Source organism: Schistocerca americana, chromosome 3 (genome assembly GCF_021461395.2).
Source record: "Schistocerca americana isolate TAMUIC-IGC-003095 chromosome 3, iqSchAmer2.1, whole genome shotgun sequence".
Lineage (NCBI taxonomy): Eukaryota > Metazoa > Arthropoda > Insecta > Orthoptera > Acrididae > Schistocerca > Schistocerca americana.
The window spans coordinates 912,852,995-912,873,855 of record NC_060121.1 but is presented as its reverse complement, the minus strand read 5'-3'; positions in this window follow the sequence as shown (position 1 = coordinate 912,873,855).

The window sequence follows — 20,861 nt, the reverse complement described above, 5'->3', positions numbered from 1 at the left end:
GTAATGGCCGTTATCGACAGGGGATCTCAAGTTGATTCCGTATTTCTAGGTTTCCGGAAAGCTTTTGACACCGTTCCTCACAAGCGACTTCTAATCAAGCTGCGGGCCTACGGGGTATCGTCTCAGTTGTGTGACTGGATTCGTGATTTCCTGTCAGGAAGGTCGCAGTTCGTAGTAATAGACGGCAAATCATCGAGTAAAACTGAAGTGATATCAGGTGTTCCCCAGGGAAGCGTCCTGGGACCTCTGCTGTTCCTGATCTATATAAATGACCTGCGTGACAATCCGAGCAGTTTTCTTAGGTTGTTCGCAGATGATGCTGTAATTTACCGTCTAGTAAGGTCATCCGAAGACCAGTATCAGTTGCAAAGCGATTTAGAAAAGATTGCTGTATGGTGTGGCAGGTGGCAGTTGACGCTAAATAACGAAAAGTGTGAGGTGATCCACATGAGTTCCAAAAGAAATCCGTTGGAATTCGATTACTCGATAAATAGTACAATTCTCAAGGCTGCCAATTGAACTAAGTACCTGGGTGTTAAAATTACGAACAACTTCAGTTGGAAAGACCACATAGATAATATTGTGGGGAAGGCGAGCCAAAGGTTGCGTTTCATTGGCAGGACTCTTAGAAGATGCAACAAGTCCACTAGAGAGACAGCTTATACTACACTCGTTCGTCCTTTGTTAGAATATTGCTGCGCGGTGTGGGATCCTTACCAGGTGGGATTGACGGAGGACATCCAAAGGGTGCAAAACAGGGCAGCTCGTTTTGTATTATCACAAAATAGGGGTGAGAGTGTGGCAGATATGATACGCGAATTGGGATGGAAGTCATTAAAGCAAAGGCGTTTTTCGTCGCGGCGAGATCTATTTACGAAATTTCAGTCACCAACTTTCTCTTCCGAATGCGAAAATATTTTGTTGAGCCCAACCTACATAGGTATGAATGATCATCAAAATAAAATAAGAGAAATCAGAGCTCGAACAGAAAGGTTTAGGTGTTCGTTTTTTCCGCGCGCTGTTCGGGAGTGGAATAGTAGAGAGATAGTATGATTGTGGTTCCATGAACCCTCTGCCAACCACTTAAATGTGAATTGCAGAGTAATCATGTAGATGAAGATGTAGTTGTATACCACATAAAGTACCGACTGCAATATCACCCTTCTCTGTCTTGCTTGAAGAAAGTGTGCTCAACCATAGGTAATTCCAAGTCTTTATACGCGAGAAACGTGGAATGTCAGAACCCTTAATCGGGCAGGCAGGTTAGAAAATTTAAAAGGGGAAGTAGAGAGAATATAAAATGAAGACTGGCACTGGCAAGGAAAGCGTTTCTGAAGAAGAGAAATTTGTTAACATCAAGTATAGATTTAAGTGTCAGGAAGTCGTTTCTGAAAGTATTTGTATGGAGTGTAGCCGTATATGGAAGTGAAACGTGGACGATAAATAGTTAGGACAAGAAGAGAATAAAAGCTTTCGAAATTTGGTGCTACAGAAGAATGCTGAAGATTAGATGGGTAGATCACATAACTAATGAGGAGGTATTGGGTAGGATTGTGGAGAAGAGAGGTTTGTGGCACAACTTGACTAGAAGAAGGGATCGGTTGGTAGGACATGTTCTGAGGCATCAAGGGATCACCAATTTAGTATTGGAGGGCAGCGTGGAGGGTAAAAATCGTGTAGGGAGACCAAGAGATGTACACACCAAGCAGATTCCGAAGGATGTAGGTTGCAGTAGGAACTGGGAGATGAAGAAGCTTGCACAGGATAGAGTAGCATGGAGAGCTGCATCAAACCAGTCTCAGGACTGAAGACCACAACAACAATATCGGAGAAAAATACTCTACACCCGACTGTGTTTGTACGTGCATTAAAAGATGTAGCACCACAGCCTTGGAGTGAACAACGAAAGATGCATTTCATCACAGAGTACCTGCAAGATGATACAACCCCTTGTCCCATGAACACAGCAGAACACTGTCAGACATACACTATATGATCAAAAGTATCCAGACACCTGGCTGAAAATGACTTACAAGTTGGTGGCGCCCTCCGTCGGTAATGCTGGTATTGAGTATGGTGCTGGTCCGCCCTTAGCGTTGATGACAGCTTCCACTCTCGCAGGCATACGTTCAATCAGGTGCTGGAAGGTTTCTTGGGGAGTGGTAACCGGCCGCGGTGGCCGTGGGGTTCTAGGCGCTTCAGCCCGGAACTGCTTGACTGCTACGGTCGCAGGTTCGAATTCTGCCTCGGGCATGGATGTATTTGTTGTGCTTAGGTTAGTTAGGTTTAAGCAGTTCTAAGTTCTAGGGGACTGATGACCATAGATGTTAAGTCCCATAGTGCTCAGAGCCATTTGAACCATTTTTGGGGAATGGTAGCCCATTGTTCCCGGAATGCTGCACTGAGGAAAGGTATCGATGTTGGTCGGCGAGGCCTGGCACGAAGTCGGCCTTTCAAAATATCCCAGAGATGTTCTATAGGATTCAGTTCAGGAGTCCGTGCAGGCCAGTCTATTACTGTCGTGTAACCACTACGCCACAGGTGCTCGGTCATGTTGAAAGATGCAATCGCTACCCCCAAATTTCTTTTCAACAGTGGGAACCGAGAAGGTCTTAAAACATCAGTGCACGCCTATGCTGTGATAGCGCCACGGGAAACAACAAGGGGTGCAAGCCCCTCCATGAAAAACGCGACCACACTGATATCGGTTTGTAATGTTACGCCTAGATATTTAAATGACTTGACTGTGTCAAGCAGCACGCTACTAATGCTGCATCCGAACATTACGGGTTTCTTTTTCCTACTCATCCTCATTATCTTACATTTTTCTACATTTAGAGCTAACTGGCATTCATCACACCAACTAGAAGTTTTGTCTAAGTCGTCTTGTATTCTCCTACAGTCACTCAACTTTGACACCTCACTTCATCAACAAACAATCGCAGACTGCGGCCCACCCCATACCATCCGCCAAATCATTTATTTATATAGAGAATAATAGCGGTCCCTTCACACTTCACTGGAGCCCTCCTGATTATACCTTTGTCCCCGATGAACACTAGCAATCGAGGACAACATACTGTGTTCTATAACTTAAGAAATCTTCGAACCATTCACATACTTATGAACCTATCCCTTCTGCTCATATCTTCTTAACAGCCTGCAATGGGGCACCGTCTCAAACGCTTTCCGGATATCTAGACATATGGACTCTGCCTTTTGCCCTACATCCATAGTACGCAGCATATCGTGTGAGAAAAGGGCAAGGAGAGTTCCACACGAGCGAAGCTTTCTAAAACCATGTTGATTCGTGGACGTAATTTCCTTGACCTCAAGATAATTTATTGTATTCGAACTGAGAATATGTTCAAGGACTCTGCAGCAAACCGATGTTGGGGATAGTGTGTTATTTTGGAGGCCGTTATTTTGCTCTTCTTATACATAGGAGCCACCTGTCCTTTTCTCCAGTCGCTTGGGACTTTGCGGTGGGCGAGAAACTCGCGATAAATGCAAGCGAAATTAGGGGCCAATGCCGCAGAGAATCCGAAAGAAGATCGGCAACAGTTTAGGCGATAGCCTGCGTCTAAGGTAGCTTGTGGTCAGTCCCTACCTCGACAGATAGAAAAGGACACTTTTTTGATTTCGAGAGACACGATAAATTTCCCGTCACCCACTGCGTTGGAAAAACTGATGTGACACATCGTTCTCCTGGACGGAGAAGCAGCCTTGTTATTTCGGTCATGGTTGTTGCGCAAACCTAATGGTGTCGAGGAGTGCATTGGCGATCCTCGTCACACGCGCGAGACCGGATTTGGCGACTCTCCAAAGCCGCCAGCTGTCAATCACCCGCGTGATTTGTATGGCGCAGGCGACAGCTGATTAGCATTTGGCGTCCTCATCATTCACGCACGGCCGGCGCACGACCGGAAACAGCCTAATAACAGCGGCGCGTCCTTAATAGGGAGCGGGGTCGGCCGTTGGGCTTCCGCCCGCCTGAGCCACTCTGCAGCGTCCTCCGCCCAGCCGAGGGGGCGGGTCCGCGAGTCCGTTCACCCCAACCTGCTTCTGGTTCCACTGTCGCTTCTGACGGTATCGGTTCGTCGAGTTGGCGCAGTGGTTAGAGGTCTGCTACCTTTCAGGAGGCGTGCCATTTAAATATCAGTTTGCATTTACATATATGCATTAGATTCCTTCCCCCCCCCCCCCCCCCCCCCCAACATGAACCATGGACCTTGCCGCTGGTGCCTCAGCGATACAGATAGCCGTACCGTAGGTGCAACCACAACGGAGGGGTATCTGTTGAGAGGCCAGACAAACATGTGGTTCCTGAAGAGGGGCAGCAGCCTTTTCAGTAGTTGCAGGGGCAACAGTCTTGATGATTGATCTGGCCTTGTAACACTAACCAAAACGGCCTTGCTGTGCTAGTACTGCGAACGGCTGAAAGCAAGGGGAAACTAAAGCAGTAATTTTTCCCGAAGGCATGCAGCTTTACTGTATGGTTAAATGATGATGACGTCCTCTTGGATAAAATATTACAGAGGTAAAATAGTCCCCCATTCGTATCTCCGGGCAGGGACTACTCAGGAGGACGTCGTTATCAGGAGAAAGAAAACTGACGTTCTACGGATCGGAGCGTGGAATGTCAGATCCCTTAATCGGGCTGGTAGGTTTGAAAATTAAAAAAGGGAAATGTATAGGTTAAAGTTAGATATAGTGGGGATTAGTGAAGTTCGGTGGCAGGAGGAACAATACTTTTGGTCAGGTGAATACAGGGTTATAAATACAAATTCAAATATGGTGAAACACGTATGTAACATAGCAGCGATGGCGAGGCATTGTAGCATCTGTGACCAGAGAGTTTGCGCTTGACCGCGCGAGTGTTGCGAGCGGTTCTCTGTCGGCAGTCGTTGCGAGTCTGTAGCTCTGTGTAGTCGTGCAGTGCAGTACGCTAGTAGTCGTCATGCAGAGCGGTCGGTCAGTAGTAGCAGCCCAGTGCGGTTGTGTGATGTAGGCGGTCGGCTACACTGGTCAAGATGCTGAATGAGGTACACTGTTAATTAATATAATCATTAGACAATGTAAAACTTATTTATTGTAATCAATCTCTAACAAGTCCCCCAATAATAATTTTGATTTCAAAAGCATTTTTTCAAAAATTTAATTTTTTATTGAACTCAAGATTTCGTTGCACTTCCCATTTCATTCCACTTCTTTTGAAGAAAAATTTCAGTAAATTCACAGAAAAAAGGAATAATATTATTTGCAATGCAGTTCCTCCAAGCCGTGCGCAGAAATAAGAGCAGAAATGTGACATCCATTTATTCTGAGGTAAGACTTTAATTCTGATTGTTCTACACAGGGCCAAAGACCGATGTTTCGGTTTAATTGAATTTTCTTATCACTGAATGGACTTTAATTTTTCGTGAGGAATTTATATTTGAGTCAGATTGCGAATTTCACATTTTTGTTCCCATTGCCAGTACATTTCATTGTGGGCAGGTTACGCATAGAGCAATGACCAGTAGCATTTCTATTAACTATTGTCATTACATTTAAAATATTGTGGGGAGGTTACACTCGGCTCCCATTTCTATTAAGTATTGTCTTTTTTTCTTTTTAAATATTTTGTGGGGAGGTTACACTTGGCGACACCCAGTCCAAGATCGTATTTCGTTGAGAGTCTTTTGAGCGACAGTCAGATATCTGCTCTTATTTGCTTAGATATAATTAGGATTTGGCGCAACGCTTTTACTAATCTTGTGACTTTCTTTCTACAGGTCAACGGCAATTGTTGCTCTGTTGTATTTGTGTGTTGCTTTTGCATTGTGCTTATTTATTTTTTGAAAAATTGTGACTATTGTAAAAATGCCGCGAAAGACTGTGAATAGTGTATCGCGAGGTATTTTGAATGAAATTACCGACTTAAACAGCGTGACCGATAGTAATTATGACACGCAGTGTGATGATGACAATCCTGCGTTCACTAACAATCAGTGTATTCCAACCACTAATGATGACTTTTGTCTTAATGATGAACAAACGAACTCCGTTATGTCCTCTGTTGATTTGACGACAATCGATGACGCGGGACGCTCTATTGTAATGAGCGCTGCCCAGCTTAACACACACGATTCGGAAAACTCAAGTAATGTACAGACAAATTTGTCTAATGAAAACGAACAGGATACTCAAAGTACGATGGATCTATTTAATTCCGAAATAATGTCTGACAGTGTACATTCGACTGACAAACCTTTTTGTGAATCTCAAAATAACCAAATGGTTACAGAAAGCGAAACAATTCCAGATCCACCATTAAACACCACAGAGAATAGAAATGCTAATTTTTTGTCGGATCCACTTAAGGCATTGTTGCTGCAAATTCTTGAAAAACAAGACAACAGTAGTAAAGATTTCAAACAACAATTTAGTGAACAGAACGAAAAATTAGACAAACAAAGTGAAGATTTTAAACAACTTAGTGAACAGGTCAAACAACAGAATGAAAAACAAAGTGAAGATTTTAGACAACTTAGGGAAGATAACAAACAGCTAAATGAAAAATTAGACGACAATTCTAGACAGCTTAGTGAACAAATTAGAGACGTTGCCGCGCAGTGCCATGACACTAAGGAACAGTTGCGGGTGGAAATTGAGGCTTGTTCTCAAAAAAATAGCGAAGAAATTAAGTCTGTTGCGCAAGAATTAAGGGAAATGCAAACAGCCGCAACAGAAACACTCAGAGACGAAATTAGCGGAGTCGCTAAACAATGCTCTGAAAAAGCTACACAATTACGGGACGAGTTTAAAGCAATGACGGTAGAACTTTCGCGCACAGTGGACGCAAAGATAGACGCGAAATTCGAACAGCAGAACACTCAGATAAACGAGCGCTTTAATCAGCACATACAAAACAGTGATACGCGTTTCCGCAGATTTATTCAAGATCAAAACAAAGTAAAACGACAAGTCATGGAAACAATCACTGCACAAAGACAAGAGGACAAACGTAAAATGTTCGCGAAAGCGAAGACGTATGTAGACAATAATATTACTACAGTGTCCGACAAAATTAACACCATAGAACAGTTGAACGCGGAATTACGGGATGAAATTTCTGATCTTAAATCAAAAACAGATACACACACAGTAAATATTCAAACAGTGACAGACAGATTCGAACAATTAGATCTAACACAGGATCGCGATGTCATCAAAGCTGATGTTAAAAAACTGAGCGAAACTACGCGTAAGTTACAAAAACAGATTAATGCGTCTGATTCTAAAACCGATGATCAGGCAAAATTACTGACAGAAAAATATGATGAATTGGCCAGTCGTATTGATGCTATCGAAAGTGCTAATGACAATAAATCAGACGATACTGCACCGGTTTCATTTAACCAAACACCTGAATTTCAAAATTTACAGCAGACAATTAATGAGATCGGTTCATCTAACAATACGTTACGTAGGAAGTTGTCAAATTTACAACAAGAAGTAACAGAGATCAAAAACATTTCAGTTAATAACATACCGCAACAGACGCCACTTTATGAACATGTGTCAGACTCACGCAGCGCGTATAATTTGGGTAATCTACAGAGAGTACGGGACTTAGATTCCGATCAACCACAGTTCAATAGATTCTCTTACGATCCTGAACCTGTTCCATCACACAGAGATGATAATTTCGACTACAAACATTTTCTGTCAGTGAGAAAGTTTAAGGTTTTCAAAAACGATAGAACGCAGATTCACCCACTGGATTGGATTCAACAATTTAGCTTTGCTCTTCCACCGACTTGGCCTGTAACACATAAACTTGAATTTATTTGCAGTTTTTTGGAAGGCGAACCGGCAACTCGTATGAGACCAATCGCGAGACAGTGTTACTCGGTAGAGGAATTTCAGAATGCTTTTCTGTCAGCGTACTGGTCGAAGACGACACAGCGCGGAATTAAAGATCAACTAATTAGTTTGCCAAACTATGAAAACTCAAATTTTCCCAGTGTGACGCAATTTTTTGAGCACATGGTACAACAAAACCAATACCTGAGTGAACCGTACAGTGAATCCGCACTTATACAATTATGCATTTCCAAATTACCACGGTCATTACGAGTGTCACTTCTAACGGGTCAGCAAAAAGAAAACATTTCAGCATTCAGAGATCTTTTACAGCTCTTGGAAGTACAGTAATCTGATTATTCTTTTGTAAACAAAAACTTTTTAAGTAACAACCAAGGTCAACAACCGTACTGCAATTATGATCAGGGACGTAATTCCAATCGGAAAGATAACAGACGTTTTAGGAACGACAACTACCAAAACTTTAATAACAGACAGAATTCAGATTATCAATATCGTCAAAATTTTCAGCAACAGGAAACACATTTTGGTAACAATAGACGTTTTCCACCACAACAGCATGAAAGTCAGCCGGTTAACATACCTAACCAACAATGGAATACACAAGGTCAACCAGGCTTTAATGTTTCGCCGCGTGCACGTGTAGTGCCAGCCGCAACAAATAGTAACGCATGGCAACAAGGAAACAATTACGTACAGAGAAGACAGTATTTCAATTCCTATCGCAATACACCGTATAGGAATGACTATCACGACAGACGTAAAAACGATGAGCAGAATTATCAGCGTACATATAATAACAGTCGGTCTCACCAGCAACAAAATAATCAACAAGGACCTATTCTCATGAATGAACCCGACAGTAGGTACCATCCAGAACGTAATACGTCTGGAAGAAGTAATAGGACAGTTCAAATAGTCGAAATGCCACAACATCCTCCTAATAATAATAACGCGTCAGATAGAATCTGACTAGATACTGCACAGATCGCATCTTCCAATAATACAAGTACTACTTTAGACACGCAAAATGTTGTTCATGAAAATGTAATTACTTTTGACGACATCAGAGACACTCTTTTACAGGAAAGACCAGTTATTCAGAAAACCATTTCACATCCTGTTATCGAAATTAAAATTGGTTCATCGAAATTCTCAGCAGTAATTGATTCCGGATCACCAATATCAGTAATAAATGAGGAGACTTTCAACGAGTGCAACAAAGAGAATACCTATCCGACATTACCTTTAGGCAAAACAAAAGTGAAAGGAGCAGTACCGAGTAAAGGAGTAGACGTTAAATTACAGACGCATTTATCATTTTGTATCGCAGGTCACACGTTTCACTCTAATTTTTGGATTGTTCCTTTATTGACAACAGACGTTATTTTAGGCACGAATTTTCTGGTACAACACGACGCAGTTATCGATTTTCAGAATTCTTATTTAATGTTAAAGGATGAAAATGTACAACTTGCTTTAGAATTTCAGCACTCATTATCTGCGGAAGAACAAACAATCAACCGCACAGAGGTCATTTCCGCAACACGTGACATAGACTGTAATCCCACATTGTTAACGGATACGTACGTACACAACTATAATACTCCAGACGAAATGGACTACGAAGTAATACAAATGATTTCCGATAAAGTTAGACAAAGCAGTGCAACTACAGACGACGAACGAACGCAATTACACAAGATTCTTTTACAGCAAGCTCCAGTTTTTGACAACATTCCTGGTACTATGTCCGGCTTTATGTATGAATTTCAAGTCAAACCGCACGACACATTTAAAGCAAAGCATTATCCTATTCCATACATTCACAGAGAACAGGTTAAAAAAGAATTGCAGGATATGCTTGATCAAGGAATTATTGAACCAGCAGTTAGTCCGTACATAAACCCGCTACATATTGTTAAGAAAAAAGATGGCTCACTTCGCCTTGTACTTGATTCACGTCACATTAATGACATTATTATTAACGAAACAGATCGACCACAGACACTAGAGGAACTTTTACAGAAATTTCATGGTACAGCTATTTATTCTACACTAGATTTGAAATCGGGATTTTGGCAAATTCAACTTCATCCGAACTGCAGAAAATATACAGCTTTTCTCTGTATCGGCGACTGTTATCAATTTTGCAAACTACCGTTCGGCTTAACTATTTCTTCTGCAGCTTTTATTCGCGGTTTGAACACTATACTTCCGACAGAACTTAAAGACAGAATTACGACGTATGTAGACGACATTCTTATCGCAGAAGCTAACTGGTCCGAACACAATCTGATTCTTGAACAACTGTTACAAACTTTTCATGCACAAGGACTTACAGTTAATCTTAGTAAATCGCACTTTGGCAAAACTTCCATAAAATTTCTTGGACACGTAATTTCAGCAGAAGGCATTGCACCTGATCCGGAAAAACTTCAAGCTCTACGTGACATTACCGTTCCTACGACGAAGAAGCAATTACGCAGTTTTTTGGGCTTAATTAACTTTTTTCGTAAATTTATTCACCATTCTGCTTTAGACACGCCTAGACTATGCCAATTAACAGGTAAAAACAGTATTTGGTCTTGGGATAAGCAAGCACACTCTGAATTCATGAACCTGAAACATGCTTTGTTGAATGCACCACTATTATCGCAACCCAGATCTTACCAGAAATTTTTCCATTGCCACTGACAGTTCCAATACCGCTTTAGGCGTACACATTTTCCAGGAAATTGAAGAAGACGGTTCTACAGTAATTAAAAACATCGCATTTGCAAGTCGCATTCTGTCACCTGCTGAACGAAATTACTCTGTTACAGAATTGGAAACATTATGTGTTGTATGGGCTTTTACGAGATTTAGGCACTTTCTTTATGGCAGACATACCACCGTTTACACAGACCACAGAGCGATACAATTTTTACTTTCGGCTAAACTCACTCACGACAGGTTAAGCAGATGGAAACTATATTTACAAGAATTTAATTTTACGATTGTCCACATTCCCGGCACACAAAATGTTATAGCAGACGCACTATCGCGTTCTCTCGGCAACAATCAGCAAGACGTAGCAACCAACTTCTGCAAAACAAATTTCAGTGTCATGTACATTCAGCAAGTTGCATTTGAAAACTTTATTTCATCGTCATTACAGGACATAGCACAAGAACAAAATAAAGACAACGTGTGGAAAGAAATTAAACACCTTTGGCTAGATATGAATAATGTAACGATTAGGAACCACTACACTGTACGCAATGACATTCTGTTTCGCCGCTCTCATCCTGACAGCAACAATTGGTTATTATGCACTCCTGACGAACTGGTCAACAAATTAATTTGGTACACTCATTTAAGCTACGCACATTACGGAGCACGAAAATGTTTTCTTATACTGAGACAGAACTGTTATTTTACCAACATGGAGAAACGTATACGACGAGTTTTAGCGTCTTGTAAAATTTGCCAGAAAGCTAAATCAGACACCACTTCACATATTCCTCCATTATATCCCATTATACCTGTTAAATTAAGACACATGGCCGCTGTAGATATATTTGGTCCGATTCCGAGAACTAACAGAGGTTTTTGCTACATCTTTGTCGCTGTTGAGCTCACTTCAAAATTTGTTACTTTCACTCCATTACGCAAAGCTACTGCTAAAACTGTTTCAAATGCATTTGTAAAACATTTTCTATCTCATGTAGGGCATGTAATGAAAGTAATTTCTGACAATGGATCTCAATTTCGTAGTAGCGTATGGACACGCATGTTACGAGCTAGAAACATTTCTCCGATCTATATATCCAAGTCCCACGCTTCTTCGAACCCCTGTGAAAGATTAATGAAAGAAATTGGTAAGCTGTGCCGAATATACTGCCACAAAAGACATATTGATTGGGACACACACATATTCTCATTCCAAGATGTAATTAATTCCATTCCAAATGAATCCACTATGCTATCTCCGTCTGTTATACTGAAAAATGCTGAACCACCTAACAAAATTAAAGAATTAATAACATTTCCTACATCTCGTCGATTACGACACCACGAAATAATTGACATTGCGCTGAACAACATCAAACGTGCCGCAGAGCGCCGGAGAAGACAGCAAAAACAGGTTTGTACACGCCGCGTCTTTCACGTTGGACAGAAGATACTAGTACGTACACACTATTTATCCAGCAAATTAAAAGGTAAGTGCAGTAAATTTGAACTTCTATACGCAGGTCGGTATCGGATTCGCAGCATCCCTCACCCCAATGTTGTACACGTCGAAACTTTGAGAACTAGAAAATCGAAAGGCAATCACCATATCTCAAACATTAAACCGTTTATTGAGTGAAACCACTGTATGATTCAACACACTATGATGCCATTTACTAATGCAATTATTTCACGTGACTAATTACTGATGATTATCGTATTTTTTCTTGGCAAGTGCCCGGCAAGGTAAGGTTAGCAGGTCGCTTTTCTTGTCGTTACACATCAGACCGTGCACATTTTCCACTCTTTTGTGTATATGATTGTACTCCAGTTTTGTTTGTATGTATTGTGAAATAGTTAAGATATAACACACACCAGTCGACTTTGACATTTTTTGCCTTATGACATCTCAACATCGTGACTGTTTTACATTTTTTTTTTGCTACTGCATTGTATTATTCTGTGTACATTTTTGCATCTAAACACTGTCAATGTCTTTGACACGTTACGTTTTCTGTCATGTTATGCTGTATGCTTAATTGTGTCACCATACACCAGTCATTATTTAGTGGGTATATGATTTAAATGCAAGACATTAATCTTTGTTCATGAATTTCAGAAAGGAATGATGATTCTAAGAAATAAATTTAGCATAAATGGGAATTTCACGTACGGAATAAACGAAAGGAGATGCAATAACTTTATGAGGAAGAGTAAATGGATCAGGATTAACAAGCATTAACAAGACTATACTATACTCATCACAGAATAGCAGTCTTAACTAATTTTTTCTTTCAGGATACAAGGTGATTGATGCAGGCTGTCAGAGAGAACTACACATCTTAGTTTTAGTGATGAAATATGCTAGAGATAAGGAATAGTTGTATAATGAGTAATGAAGTGATTTTTTTGCAGATGATATTTAGTGCTGATGAATAATGATGAAGAATATGCTGATATGAATAATGAAGTTTTTCTTTAACAGGTGATGATGATAATGGTGTTATGATGAGATGTATAATGAAGTTTTCTTTACAGATGAAGATAATGTTGAAGTTATGTATTTAGACTATGTAGTTATTTAAGTATTTGTTGCAGTTTGCTTTGACAGCAGGTGTTATATTGCATAGTAGGATGACGGAAAGTTTTGGAAAGGACAGCTATGGAACATATTTTATACACATTTCACTACCTGTTAATTCGAAGTTCACTACTTTTCAGCATAGTGTGCGTTTCTTCTTTCAGGTCAATAATCCGTTTTTGTATTTTTTCCAGGAGAAGCTTTTCATGATACTTGCTAAACCTGTTACTTATTATACCTGTTCTAGTACTTGCATTTTTTTGTATTTTTTACCCATTTGTGTCTATCGTTTATTAATGTGATCACACATACTGCCTTGTTACATAATCTTGCTACAGCTGACTCATGACGAATGACGTTACCTATCCTCGTTTGCAGCAATAGGTCAAAAGCAAATAGTGTTATGCCTCACCAATTAATTATCGATTCCAACGCAATGCATTGCTAAAAAAGGTATTACCAGTCCCAAATAGTGACACCAGTTTGAGACAATTCTGAATAATACTGATTGGCTCTGAATAGTACGTCACTTGAGTAATGACTTCTTAATGAGACAAAAAAAAAAAGGTATATATTTAAGATAATGCTTTGTCACTAGCTAATAACTGCCACTGTTTATTGTAATGAGACTACTTATAATGCCTGTGATCATTAATGATTTGACTGTAATTAACTGATTTTAATAATGACTTTGTAATGATCTGAATACTACTGAAGGAGAAACACTGTTTATTGTAATGAGACTACTTATAATGCCCATGATTATTAATGCTATGACTAATTAGCTGAATTTTAATAATGACTTCGTAATAATCTGAATAATACTGAATGATGATTCTATTCAATACTTGCTGGCCACTGAGTGCCAATAATTAATGTCACTCCACGAATTGTTGTTAATTATGCCATTAATTAACTCTTGTTTTCAATGTTCATACTTTGTAATTGGAAATGAATGTGACTGTTTAATAATGCTTTGTAATTAGGAAAAGGCTAATGATTATTATTGGAACGACAAATGATTAATTACCTGTAATTAGACAAATGATTAATTAACTGTAATTAGACAAATGATTAATTAACGACAAATGATTAATCAACTGTAATTAGGAAAAGGATAATGAGTATTATTGGAATGACAAATGATTAATTAACTGTAATTAGGAGAAGGTTAATGATTCTTAATTATACTCTGTAACTGAAAAGAATGCGATTATTTCATAATACTTTGTAACCAGGAAAAGAAGGCTACTGATTCTATGTAAAACAATTAATGAACATTTTTCTGTAATACTGCATACTTGGTACAGAAATGTTCAATAACTGGGCTATGAATGCCACAAACTACTAATTAAGTCTGTAATTGTCAATATTATGTGACATAATGTCCTTATCCTCATAAGCTAACTACCCTGAATTATTGCAATGTCCATTTGTCCTGTTTATCCTAGTGATCATGGAGCACTATATTTGGTTTTGCACTAATTCTACGTTGGTGTGCCTTGTAAGAGCGTGGTGTTGACACGACATGCTGTCCACCACCGTGAGCGATGAAGACATTATTATGGTCCCACTGTTTGGTGTACGTAATGTACTGCCAAAATGAAAACATGGAACATTACTACGACAGTTCAGTGTCTTGGCTACACTGATAAATTCTGATGGGAAAAGAACTTCAAGTTGTGTCACTTGGTGTTGTACTTCTGTGGAAAGATATGGACTTTCAAAACAGCTGTGTGCAATCTAAAGTGCTACAACCATGATGCAATCCTTCCCTTTCCTATACTGATTCTTGTCACATAAAGAAAAAAATTTTTTGGTAACATCATTTATGTTCATAGGTTATACATTTTTCGATTCGCTGAACTCCAATGCGAGTACACTTATGTCACTTGTCATCATGATATTTTTTCTTACCAGTCTGTTTATTTGTTCTGAATATGCTAAAGAATTTTTTCAGTGCCTGTGCACTTTGTTATCTGTCAAATAATTTGTATGCATTTTTTCTGATTTGCTACTATGTTTTGTACTCACATTTTGTCTTTGTCTGATATATTTTGTACTTAGTGCGTGTGCACAACGTTTAAATATTCTGTAAGTTGAAGAATTTTGTTAATTAAAGAAAAATTTTGCCGCGCTTGGCAAGTCCAAATGACTCACCATCGCTGCCAAATTTTTGCCCCCCCAGTGGAGGGTTATGAAACACGTATGTAACATAGCAGCGATGGCGAGGCATTGTAGCATCTGTGACCAGAGAGTTTGCGCTTGACCGCGCGAGTGTTGCGAGCGGTTCTCTGTCGGCAGTCGTTGCGAGTCTGTAGCTCTGTGTAGTCGTGCAGTGCAGTACGCTAGTAGTCGTCATGCAGAGCGGTCGGTCAGTAGTAGCAGCCCAGTGCGGTTGTGTGATGTAGGCGGTCGGCAACACTGGTCAAGATGCTGAATGAGGTACACTGTTAATTAATATAATCATTAGACAATGTAAAACTTATTTATTGTAATCAATCTCTAACAAGTCCCCCAATAATAATTTTGATTTCAAAAGCATTTTTTCAAAAATTTAATTTTTTATTGAACTCAAGATTTCGTTGCACTTCCCATTTCATTCCACTTCTTTTGAAGAAAAATTTCAGTAAATTCACAGAAAAAAGGAATAATATTATTTGCAATGCAGTTCCTCCAAGCCGTGCACAGAAATAAGAGCAGAAATGTGACATCCATTTATTGTGAGGTAAGACTTTAATTCTGATTGTTCTACACAGGGCCAAAGACCGATGTTTCGGTTTAATTGAATTTTCTTATCACTGAATGGACTTTAATTTTTCCTGAGGAATTTATATTTGAGTCAGATTGCGAATTTCACATTTTTGTTCCCATTGTCAGTACATTTCATTGTGGGCAGGTTACGCATAGAGCAATGACCAGTAGCATTTCTTTTAACTATTGTCATTACATTTAAAATATTGTGGGGAGGTTACACTCGGCTCCCATTTCTATTAAGTATTGTCTTTTTTTCTTTTTAAATATTTTGTGGGGAGGTTACAAGGGGTAATGCAGGAGTAGGTTTAATAATGAATAAAAAAATAGGAGTGCGGGTAAGCTACTACAAACAGCACTGTGATCGCATTATTGTGGCCAAGATAGACATGAAGCCCATGCCTACTACAGTAGTACAAGTTTATATGCCAACTAGCTCTGCAGATGATGAAGAAATTGATGAAATGTATGATGAGATAAAAGAAATTATTCAGGTAGTGAAGGGAGACGAAAATTCAATAGTCATGGGTGACTGGAATTCAAGAGTAGGAAAAGGGAGAGAAGGAAGCATAGTTGGTGAATATGGATTGGGGGAGAGGAGTGAACTAGCGAAGTTCGATGGCAGGAAGAAAAAGAGTTTTGGTCAGGTGAATACAGTGTTAGGCATCAAGGGATCACCAATTTAGTATTGGAGGGCAGCGTGGAGGGCAAAAATCGTAGAGGGAGACCAGGAGATGAAAACACTAAGCAGATTCAGGACTGAAGGCCACAACAACAAACAACAACATATGCACTAGCCTATTTGGTCAGAAAAATCCAGACACCCATTACTGGACGTTAATATGGGGTGTCTGCACCCTTCGACTTTATGACGGCAGGACATTTTCAATAAGCTGCCTGAAGGTCTGTGTCGGAATGGCAACCCATTCTTCCTCAAGGGCGGAAATCAGAAGACGTGGTTCAAAAATGGTTCAAATGGCTATCAGCACTATGGGACTTAACATCTGTGGTCATCAGTCCCCTAGAACTTAGAACTACTTAAACCTAACTAACCTAAGGACATCAGCCGGCCGCTGTCGCCGTGCGGTTCTAGGCGCTTCCTGAACCGCGTGACGCTACGGTCGCAGGTTCGAATCCTGCCTCGGGAATGGATGTGTGTGATGTCCTTAGGTTAGTTAGGTTTAAGTGGTTCTAAGTTCTAGGGGACTGATGACCACAGATGTTAACTCCCATAGTGCTCAGAGCCATTTGAACCTAAAGACATCACACACATCCATGCCCGAAGCAGGATTCGAACCTGCGACCGTAGCGGTCACGCGGTTCACCCTTAAGCGCCTAGAAACGCACGGCCACATCGGCCGGCTGAAAAGGTAGTTGTGTTGCAAACTGGCGTCTGGAGTAAAGCCGCCTTTCTGACTCATCCAAAAGGTATACCATTAGGTCCAGCTCGACAGTCTATTTCAGGAATGTTAATGCCGGCTGCGGTGGCCGAGCGGTTCTAGGCGCTTTAGTCCGGAACCGCGCGACTGCTACGGTCGCAGGTTCGAATCCTGCCGCGGGCATGGATGTGTGTGATGTCCTTAGGTTAGTTAGGTATAAGTAGTTCTAAGTTCTAGGGGACTGATGACCACAGATTTTAAGCCCCATAGTGCTCAGAGCTATTTGACCAATTTGAGCCATTTGAATGTTAGTATCCTCAAACCATTGCCTCAAGATGCTGCTTTATGGCAAACTCCATTGTCATGCTAACACAAACTCATTGAGTCCGAACTGTTCCTCTACTGGAAGCAATACACGACGCTGCAAAATGTCATCAGGTGACCATCCATTCGGAATGTGGATGGAGTCAGCGACTGTTTGTACTTACAAATTATAGAGTGCAGCAATCAGTAGTCCTTTTTAGATTTTATTATGCAGATCCAGATTTCAGCTAATTGCTAGCCATTCTCAATGCGCTATTTTTTTTTTTTTTTTTTTTTTTTTTTTTTTAGTTCTCAAATGGTTCAAATGGCTCTGAGCACTATGGCACTTAACTTCTGAGGTCACCAGTCACTTAGAACTTAAAACTACTTAAACCTAACTAACCTAAGGACGTCACACACATCCATGCCCGAGGCAGGATTCGAACCTGCGACCGTAGCGGTCGCACGGTTCCGGACTGTAACGCCCAGAACCGCTCTGCCACTCCGGCCGGCTTTTTAAATTCTCAGTGCATGTAAGTCCCTCTTGTTCGGGCGTCAGTCACAGTTCTTTGACTGCGACTGACGCCCCAACAACAGAGAATAAAAAAAAGTGCACTGAGAATGGCTAGCCACTAGCCGAAATCTGGATTTGCGTAATAAAATCGAAAAAGGACGACTGATTGCTGCACTCTATAACTTATAAGCAGTAAAATGTGTTCTCATCCATCCACATTCAGCGTATTCTTAAGTGCAATTAGCGGACCACACCCTAAACACGAAAAACCTTCGCCGGCCGGAGTGGCCGTGCGGTTCTGGGCGCTGCAGTCTGGAACCGAGCGACCGTTACGGTCGCAGGTACGAATCCTGGCTCGGGCATGGATGTGTGTGATGTTCTTAGGTTAGTTAGGTTTAATTAGTTCTGAGTTCTGGGCGACTGATGACCTCAGAAGTTAAGTCCCATAGTGCTCAGAGCCATTTGAACGAAAAACCTTCCTTCATACTTCACTGTTGGCACTACACATGCTGACAGGTAAGGTTCTCCAGGCACTCACGAAACCTAATCTCTTCCATCGGACTGGCACAGGGCATAGCGTGATTCGTCACTCCGTATCACTTTTTATCACTCTGGAGATCGGCACACTGAAAACTGATCTTCGATCGGGATTACGCCGTAAAGTTTTCGGGATCTGGAATACCGAATGACACGCCCTATCTACGCCGCGCTGTAAAGGAGACAAATGTGTGGAGGTCATCCATGCTAGCCTCTAGAAGGGACCCTATTTTGCTTTACCGGCTCCGCATCGGCTATACTTGGCTGACTCACGGTCACCTTCTGCGTCGCGAGGACCAACCCCAGTATCGATGCGGTTCTCCATTGACGGTAGTTCGCATCGTTTCGGACTGACCCAATCTAGCCGCCTTGATGCGGACGTTTAATCTTCCGGACGCACTACCTACGGTGTGTTAGGTGACAGTGGCTCAATGGCTGATCTAGTTTTAAGTTTTACTCGAGAGGTTTCTTTTATCATTCAATCTAAGGGTGGGCGCTTAGTCTTATCTCTCAGGCAATCATCCTACCTGCGTTTTCACTATCTCTCGTTCCCTCTGGTGCTGTCTGTTTGACTCGGTGTTCGTCTTTTCACCATCAGTGTTTCCCTTGCCTTCTGTTTTTAGGCTGGAGATTTTAGTGTGTTACAGAGTGACTGGCCCCTCCATCTTTGTTCTTGCGATCAGCCACTCAAGGCCGTCTGCTGTATTGTTTTAACACCTTATACTTAACGTTTTCAGTTTTGGCTTTATGCTTTCGTTTTCTACTTCAATGTGGCTACACACATAGTTCTATGCATTTTTTTCCTTCCCCGGGTTTAAGACGATACGGTTCTCTTAGGGTATGCTTTTAATCCGAGACCTGTGTGATTAAGGAAAAAGGGCCGACAACCTTGCAGTTTAGTCCCTTTAATGTCCAAATCAACAAATAAACCAAGTCTTTACTAGTAGTCTACTGTCGCTCTTTACATCACCCAAAAAGCGCTTAGCACTGACTGCCCCACTCTTTTTAACTCCCTACGCACAGTCACTGTGCTGGCTGGACAGCTGGCAGCACTTCGCAACTCACGAGTGATTCCTTCTGCCGATTTCATGCTAGTTTCTACAACCAACCTCCGCAATGATAGACGGTCTCTCTCCGTCAGTTCATGAGGTCGGCGTGAACTTGGTTTAGCTGCGGTTCATCACGTTCGATTCCATGGGAGTGATTGTGGCCCAAGGCCGCGAGATAAACCCGGACGGAAAGAAGGTAAGCATCGGTCATACTGTCATCTGTCATTTTTATTGCATTGCGGATCTAGTTTTCGACTGACAGTGAAGCTATCATCAGTGCGTTATAAGCAGTCATGTAGCATGAACGAAATTGTAACATCACACTTTCAAGTCTAATTAAGGCATGTACAAGTATTAACGCACTGACGATAGCTGCACTGTTAGTTGAAACCTAGATCCGCAATGCAGGAAAAAAGATAGAAGACATTATGGCCGATTCTGGCCTTATCCCTGTCCTGGATTAGCTGTGGTTCTTCTTTGTGCTTTACACTTCACAATCGGACCACCAGAAGCCGATTTGGGCAGCTTTATAAGGGTTGAAATTTCTCAGACGAATCTGTTACTCAGGTGACAACCAATGAATAATCCACGTTCAAAGTCACTGACCTCTCCTGATCGACCGATTCTAATGTTAGTGCTTCTCTACTGAAAAAAAGGATAGCCCCGCCTCCTTTTATATTGTCAGGTCCGCTTCTCGTTACATTTACTGCTCAATTTCTTGCTACTTACAAGGGAACCTCCCCATCGCACCCCGCTCAGATTTAGTTATAAGTTGGCACAGTGGATAGGCCTTGATAAACTGAACACAGATCAATTGAGAAAACAGGAAGAAGTTGTGTGGAACTATGAAAAAAATAAGCAAATTATACAAACTGAGTAGTCCATGGGCTACATAGGCAACATCATGGAGAAGGTGACCTCAGGAGCGCAGTGGTCCCGTGGTAGCGTGAGCTGCTGCAGAACGAGAGGTCCTTGGTTCAAGTCCCTCCTCGAGTGGAAATTTTACTTTCTTTATTTTTGCATAGTTATTATCCGTCCGTTCGTTCATTGACGTCTCTGTTCACTGTAATAAGTTTAGTGTCTGTGTTTTGCGACCGCATCGCAAAACCGTGCGATTAGTAGACGACAGGATGTGCCTCTCCAATGGGAACCGAAAA